The sequence below is a fragment of the Gossypium hirsutum genome, chromosome A01, assembly GCF_007990345.1.
Source record: "Gossypium hirsutum isolate 1008001.06 chromosome A01, Gossypium_hirsutum_v2.1, whole genome shotgun sequence".
NCBI lineage: Eukaryota > Viridiplantae > Streptophyta > Magnoliopsida > Malvales > Malvaceae > Gossypium > Gossypium hirsutum.
In genome coordinates this window covers 6,977,458-6,986,711 of record NC_053424.1, presented here as the reverse complement: position 1 = coordinate 6,986,711, position 9,254 = coordinate 6,977,458, and positions in this window count along the sequence as shown.

Below are 9,254 nucleotides of genomic sequence, written 5' to 3'. Positions count from 1 at the left end.
GTAAAAGAGTGGATAATCCCAAGAAATATATATATATATATATAAGGATCTTTTGTGGACTCACATTGTGATTATTTTTTTTTTCTTGAAACGAGGGTAGACATTACTAGGAGTAATGATTAATTCTCTCATTATGAGTACTCTTTAAAAAAGTAAATGTTTGGCTGTGAAATGTGCACTAATTAATATATAATATGTTCATTTATTTATGTTAAAAATTTTAAATATAATTTTTTTATATAAAATCTATAAAAATCAAATTAAGCCTTGAGATTTTAACTTAAACATATTACTAATTAAACCAAAACCTCGTATATTATGTATGTTTTTTTTAAATATTTTATGATTTAATTTAAATGTAAGAGAGGGCATCAAATGTAAACCGTGACTGAGTCAGAAAAATTTTTTTGGGCCGAAATTAATTTATATATTTTGACGATAGTAAAATTACAAGTTCATTATTTTAATAGTATATATTTTTATAATTTTTAAAATGTTAAATTAATTTTTTATTATTTAGAGAGTCAAAGTATAATTTTATTATTATTAATTTAAAATTTTATAAATTATAAAGAACTTAAATTAAAAATTTACCCTTTTAAAAGGGCCATGCCGCTGGATCTCTTTGTGGCTCTGCCATTGAATGTAACGTATTGAATTAATGCTCAAAATTAATGAAAACAAAAGGTTAGTGTAACGTAGAGTTAGATCATACACAAATATAGACCAACTATAACCCCTAAAAACTAACAAAGAGTTAGATAAAACCTAGAGATCTCAATTAGATGCCTAGGCTTTCTCCTAGTAATTAAGGCAATGCTACATTGCCAATTTCAGCATATTTGAACTGAATCGTATGACTGCCACTCTAGTATCCATGCATCTTAAAATTATACATAAATGATAGTGAAGTATGTAATATGATGTATTAATTTTGATTTTGTGTGATTTTATATATAAAATTTTAATTTAATTTAATTTTCATAAATTATAAATATAACATCATTTTATGTTTACATATGTATATAGAAATAGATATATTTATCCAACATGAAAAATAAATGAACGTATTTATTTTTTCTTAAAATATGTTTATTTAAAACAAAACCAAGGTTTTTTGCGCCTAATTGAACAAAAATAAAAATTTCATAAATATAATCACACTAAATAACCACCATACTATTTTATGTCTACCTGCCAAGAAATCTTTATCAATAATGTTTATTTATTAATTAATAAAATCAATATTAATGTTTGTTGGGTTGAGTTGTAATTAGTTTGATATTTTTTAAGTAATTTTTGAAATTGAAGTCTTATGAACGGATAAAACAACATTGAGAGAGTTTTACCCCATTTAGAGATTTGATCCGACTCGATTTTGAATTTAGTGGTATCAAATATGTAAGCGTATCAAATGATAGAAGGTTTAGTTTTGCTCCTAGTTCCTGGACAGATTGCACACTTGAAATCAGTCCCCCTACATTTTTTTATTTAATATAGAAGTACAATTAGTAATATCATATAAAGGCTTTAGTTAAATTAGATTATATGACATTTTTAAAATAAAGAATGCACTAAGTAGTTAATATAACACACGTGGAAGGTCAAATAAACAATGAAAATATTGAATACGAGGTTGTAAGGTTTGTGGTTATTATAATTGTTCATGAAAAAGCAAGGTGAAAGTGAATATATTTTTACTTTGCATGGCTTTCACATAGCTTTAAATTGGCTACATGAGTTTCGTTTTAAAGACCACGTAATCCAATTGAACGAAAATCATTTAATTGTCTTCTCAATTGAAGTTCAATTGTTAAATAAAAAAGAGTGAAAATATTAAGTTGTTGAAATTAAAAATAATATGTCTAAATTTTAAATGTGAGAAAAGTAGAGAAACTGGGAGTGTAATTAAAACATTACAAATGATAAAATTAATTAATACTTAAAAAAATTAAAAACACCTGCCTAATCTAATTAACTTAAAAAGTTAATATAATTTCTAACCCCTAAACTTAGAAATTAAGTTGACTTTGGTATTTGTATTTTTTTATGTTCACTTTGATATCTAAATTTTGACAAATATTTGCATTTTGATCCATGAATTTGGGCTCCGTAAAAGTGTGATGGCATTATCTCCTAGTGTCATGGCATCACTTGAAACTTAAAAAGCAATATAATTTGTATTATTTTCATTATATATTTTTCAAATTTCAGGCAATAATTGTATACACAAATTTCGAATCAAAATACAACTTCAAAAATCGGAATAAATCAAAGAATTTTATTTATAAAATTGAGTTACAATTTTTGGACAATTCCTTTAATTCTCCTCTTCAAATAAACTTTGATCCAATGGTTGTGTAGATATGATCTTGGATGCATACAATCCGCTTCAAGAGATGCTTAATTGAGAAAGATTTGGATTCAAGGGTCTTTGAGACTTGATCTTGAGTCAATGAAGTACGCTTCAAGAGTCGTCAAGACTTGATAATGAAAACGAGCTTCAAGAGAGTTTAGATCCAAGGCTCTTTGAGGCTTGATCTTGGATTGATGATTCTACTTCAAAGGTCATCAAGACTTGATCTTGAAAATAAGTTTTATCTCATTTATGCCACTGCAACTTGATTGGGGAGAGTTTTGATCTAAGAGTCGTCTAAACTTGATCTTGAAAAACGAATTTAGCCTCCTTTATGTTGGTTGAACAAGATCAATTTTTTGAAGAGCTGATGCGGTGTTTTTTAGGATTTTTTGACTTCTTCAAAGATTTCTTGAGCTTTTGAAGAAAACTTTCTAATCAAAATCTTCTCTTCGAGCTTCAACTTCTGATCTTCTAAACTTCTAAACTTGTGAGGTTTTGTTGAATGGCTTAGAAGTGACCATCTTTTATAGTGTCAATTAATCGTGTAAAAAATATTTGTTATAGAATACAAATTATTCAATTAAGTGATCCACAAAGATTAAACTCTTTTATTTATTATTTATCTCATATTAATTTAATTAATTAGAGATAAAATAACTTTTAAAGAAAATAATATATGAATTCTGAAAGAATTTAACTTCTTGATTCATCTCTTAATTAATTAATTTAGTTAGAGATAAATAATAATGATACATTATGAATTTTGATTGGTCCAAAATTTTTTTCATTTTATAATGACATAACACAATATCAAAATAACACATCACTATATTTTTACGTAATTTAAATTTAAGTATAAAAATAAACCTAATTATGAAATTTAGGCACTAAAATATATAAAATTAGGGAACAAATTATACTAACCCTAATTTAAATATTTACCTTCTTAAAGTTTTGTTTTTTTTAAATAATTTTATTATGAATTCTAATCATATTTGTTCCTTTTAATCCATAGATTTTCTCCGATTCATAAATAGGAAGATAATACGTTTTAGTATACTCAAATCTACATGATTTGTCAATAAAATTAAAACTTAAATTCCATTCTTAAAAGTTAATAATAAATAAAAGGCAAATGGGGTCCATTATATCCTGGGCAAAAAGTCTATTTGAATAGGTGCATTGCAAATGTTAAAAAATATAACTCCACGGCTGTTTTCTTTTAAAAACCTTGGCAACTAGCTAGGTAGCCATTGAGACCAATTAACGAAGGGCATTTTTTCCTTTTGAGTTTTATATGTGTCCAGCTGTTAGAGGAAATTCGTGTGCAATCCACAACCAAATATATTTTATTCATACAATGCCTTGATTGATGTTGCAATCAGTGCCAGTCATCTTCAATGGTGGAATTGCACAGTTGTCTGAGCACGCCCTTATTGAAACCTCCGGTAAAAGTAACATAGGTTAAAATTATAGTTTTGGTCCTCTATTTGCTCAACTTTAGTGTTTAGTTCTCTTATCTGTTAATAAAAATAATTAAAGATTTATTTTAGTTAAAATAATGATGTGAGTTTTTCTATAAAATACTCGTTCCGAGACAAAATCTATTTAGCATTTAAAAAAGGAGAGGTTATTTTATTACTAAAACAACCTCAAGAACAATGATGAGCAAGGATGGATAAAAGACCCAAGCATGCAACAAGAACATCACCAAAACAATATGTAATATTACAAAAGAAAATAGCAGGGATAAATCATAACATGATTAATGCAAGGTCAGAACTCCAGTTAAGAAGGCATTAATTAGGGTGTACAAATTTTGGATAAAACCGAATTAATTTGATTAATCGATGAGTTAATAATATTTTAGAAGTTCGATTAATGGTTAATTCGGTTTGAAATCGATTAATTAACCGAAATTTTATATTTTTATATATATTTTACATATATTAAATTTGATTAATTTTTTATATGTTTTATACTTATTTTAACTAAATATATATATAAATTTCGGTTAATTCGGTTAACTAAATGAATTAACCGAAAAAGTTTGGTTCGGTTAACGGTTAAAGATTTAAAAGGGTTAGTTAATTCGGTTAATAATAGTTCGGGTTGGTTAACCGATTGAACACTCCTAGTATTGATAGCTACACAATGGATTTGCAAGTGTTGAGAAAAGCGTAAAAAAGCTTGTGACCAAGGCACGCCTAATAGCTCAAGCCAATCATTTAAGTAAATTGGGCTTACTTAACCACCAAGATTGACCCAATTCTTGGAACATTTTAAACATTTCATTTACTTGAAGCCTAGTGACCCAATAAACACTTTAGTAAGTTGTAGTTATTAGTTTAATTTAAATTCTACGGGATATGTATACTAGAAAGTTTAAGTTTCCTTAGAACTTTATTTTATAGATAGGTTTAAAATCTGAGTCGTTAATATAATTCAATTTATATCATTGATGTAAGGAGGACTCAACTATAAATAGAGGTCTTTTTTACCCTCATTTTTATTATTCAACATTGAGTAATCAATACACTGAGAGCATTTACTCTAAGCTTTCTTGAGTCTTCTTCTTGCTTGTTTCACTTTAGTAGCTTTCTAGCCTTAGTGCCTTAGAGAATTCTTTAAGATTATCAAATCTGAGAGTTTAGCTGACTTATGCAATTTGAAGTGAATTCTCTTCCCAAGGTTGCATGGTTTGCTTGTTTAAAGTCCAAGCTTGTGACAGTTGATGTCAGAGTCAAGCTCGATTAAGGTGCTAAGTTGAGATAGTGACTTATGCAAAAGGTCAAGATGTCCCACCAAAGATGGAAGGACTAATAAAGCTAGTAGTTCGAGGGACATCCTATTGTTGAAGGAAGGTAGAGTTGCCAAACTTGAGGAATCCATGTGAGATATGAAAAAAATCATCGATATTGTTGAGAGCCACATCAAGGAGCTAGACTCTACAAAAGATGAGCTCAAGGGTGAGATGCATGGTACTCTTAATGCCACTATGGATATGTTGACCCAGATAAATAATGTGCTTGAACCTGTGGTAGAGGCCTTGAAGAAAGAGATGGACGAGCTTAAGGGGGAGCTTGTATTATGCAATGCAATCGTGGGTAGTGATTTGCTAACTATGACATCCAGACATAAGATTGAGGTCCCTAAATTGAAAGAGTTCCAAGGGTGCCAAGTCTACAAAGGATGTAGACAACAATTTTTAGGGAATGGAACAATACTTCTGAACTATTGGCATCGATGATGATGTCACCAAGGTAAATATTGTTTTTATGTATTTTACTAATGTCACTCTTTTATGGTGATGCCGTAGATGTAAAGATGAAAAGTGTGATGTCACCACTATTAGGACTTGGGTGGAGTTTCGAATAAAGTTCAAAAAGTTGTTTTACCCAAAGTATGCAAAAGATAAGGCTCGTGCCAAGTTGCAAATGCTTACACAACAAGGCTCAGTTCAAGAGTTTTGTGAACTAATGCTCAAAATTTTTAACTTTAGTGAAAAAGAGACATTCTTTTCCTTTATGGATGGATTTAAGTTTTGAGACAAGCAAGAATTACAACAAAGAAGTGTCTAGGATCTTACATTTTAATTCACGTTAGAGCTTTGATCAAAATACTTAAATTTCAAAACTAAAATGAAAAAAATCAATTCATGCTAAATTAAGATATAGGAATCATATCTTAACTTTCAAAATTATAATTTGGATCAAAAAGGGTAGAAAAAAGCTTTTAATTGTTTGGTTGTTTCAGCTTCTGTTGCGAAAACTTCCAATCTCACATGGAATTGAAGACAAAAAGGTTTAACTTGAACCCTTCCATTAATTATAGAGCATTTATGAACACCTATTCATGGCAATTTTATTTTAAGTGAGTTGAAACTGATATAATTTGTAAATATTATTTCAAATTATTTTTAAAATTTTTTTTGGGGAATATATTATTTTAAAAACTTAAATATGATAATATGGTATATTTATAGGTTAAAGTCTAGTATGAGTCCTTAAACTACTATATAAAGTTTATTTTAATCTCTTTACTAGAAATTGTTCTAAATTAATTTTTGTATATTATTTTTTGTAAATCATGATACTATTAAAATTTGTCATTAAGTTATTGATAATTTGAACAAAGTATATCAGAACCAATTAATTTCCTTATGACCTGATACGACCTATAAAAAAAAACTCAATCATCTCTCAAAAATATCCATATATCTTTGAATTATCATATAGCTAAAATAAATAAATAAAAAACAAAAACAACCCCTTAACAATCATGACTTATTCGTACCTGAGGCAAAGATTTTTTTTAGGAGGTAAAAAATGAATTATAAATTTTTGAGAGGTTAAAATATAATTTTATCATGTATTAATTTATGATTTCATTATTTTCTAAAAAGACTTAATAGAATTTCTTTTCTATTTTTGAGGATCAAAATATAATTTAATCATACATTAATTTCTAATTTATTTTTCTACTGGGGGGGTGAGAGACCCGTACCAAATTCACCCCTGCTGTCTTGCGTAGGAATTTGATGATTCATCTCGAATCAATGATGGAGAACAATCTACAGTCTTAGCTCAAATTAGGCCATATATATCTCTTCTCAGCTTAATCTTTTCAACCACACGATAGTTCAAAGATGTATAGAATTCTTTTAAAAAAGAGAATGATTGGATTTTTACGGATCGAGTGATCATGATTGAGTATAATATATTTTGTCCAAATTATTATTAACCTGACAATAAATTTTAATGTGATATGATATGAATAAGTTTTTGATGTATAAAGATTAATCTAAAGCAAGTTTTAGTAGAAAATTTAAGATGAAATTTACATAATAATATCTAGAGGGCTGATAAGAGCAGGTCCGCCCCTAAAATAAAAAATTATCTATTTAAATTATTTAATAATTTTAAAATTTTAAATTAATAAAAATAAAATTACACTTTAAACTTTTAAAATAATAAAAAATTAATTTAATTTTTTAAAAATTAAAAAAAATTAAAATTTAGTTTCAGCCCTTAAAAAATTTTTAATACTCGTCATGATATATTGGCCCGCGGTAAGCTTTGACCAATATTTATATGTATTCAACATCACGTTTAAAATTCAAAATTCAAGTAACATTAACAAATTCCTTTTTATATATGTTTACTATTGACTCACATGAAGGAATTTTTATGCATAAATAATATGTAATTTTTGTGCTTCAAACCTAGAATTTTAAGTTCAACATTTAATGTTGATGGGCTATGGGATGAACTAGCAAGTTTTGTGTGGTGAAAGATGGAAATGTGTCGATCCAACTTTTATTGTGATGGTAAGAGTTTCTTCAGAAAAGGGTATGCAAGTAGTACTCATATCAAAGGTCCTTCGTCGTTTCCATGTGCTGTGGGACAATGACACAAAAATACCCATTTCACTCTTCAAATTTTCTAACCCTTATTCTCTTTCTCTCTCTCTGTTGTGACCCACATCTCCCCTCACAACCTGGAAGCCACAACTTCACATGGATGCAATATTTTCATTGAAAATGATGTGAAAATCATGTCCCCAAATTTCCATAATATATAACCTTCCTCCCATTTTGCTGCTTTTTAAACATGATATATAAGTATAATATGGTTTCAGGGCTTGCTCTCCCCCAATCTGTTCCAAAGTGTGCTTTTCTTTATTTTTGGCTTTCAAAGACTACTGTTTTGGGGAAATTCATGAAAATACAACTTCCAAAAGTTTGGTTCTACAATTTGCAATCTTTCCTTTATAATTTACTTCTTGTTGGGTCGATCTAGAACGAATTAAATAATCTAAAAAGTGATTTTTTTTTAATTAGAATAATTTTATTCCCATTTAGTTCTTACCGGAAAAAGAACTTAGTATAAAGTAAACTTTTTGAGACCCAACTTTATATTTGGACCGGAGATTAAGTCTGGTATAGTCTGGGGATATTCATAACCATATTACTAAAAGGAAAAAATAATAACTGAGATATTTTCTTGACAAGGAATATTTTATGTGGTAAAATTACTATGGACGGTATTATATTAAGAGTCGAATTCTATTATGTTTATTTTATTTAAAAATAGAGAAAAATTATTTTTTGTATGTTAGATCAAATTGTAAAATATTTTACAAATTACGTCATCATTTAATGAAAGATAATTTATTTATTTATTTAATAAAGGATAAAAAACAATTAAAGATCTCTATGATTTTTATATTATTATATGTCAACCAAATTTATTGTAATAGAAAGATGGAAAAGAATAATAATAATAAAAAGATATTAATTACCTAAAGTTATTATTATTTTGGTTTTTATGGAGTTGGATATTCGAATCCATCATTCAAATTTGTCTTATTTATACATTGACGGATTCAAATATCTTAACCCAATCCCTGTTTAGATGTTTAGTTCTTAAATGTGATTTTTTTTTAAATGATTTAATAAAATTTGAAATATTTATAAGGTTTGAATATATTTTTAATTTAAAAATTAAATGGATAATGAATAGATTTATATTTTTTAGTAAATTAAATAAATTATTACCGTATTCCATGAAAAATAGTAGTAAATAATAGATTTAAAAATGTGTAAGTTCCCTATGGTCTTTTGAACTTTAAAATTTAGTCTTTGTATTTTACTTTTGACGCATTGAGTCTATGTATTTTTTATTTAAAAATATTGATCCCTTTGTCCAATTTTACAATTATAAAATAATAATATTTTTTGCTCTCAATATTTATATTTTTTTAATTTGATTCTCCTACATGGAGACTATAAAAAATAAAAAAAGTTTTTTTATACTTTCAATAAAAATCTCTAAAATTTTAAATATTAAAAATCTTTTACAAATTTCCAAAAATAATGAAAAAATAAAAATCT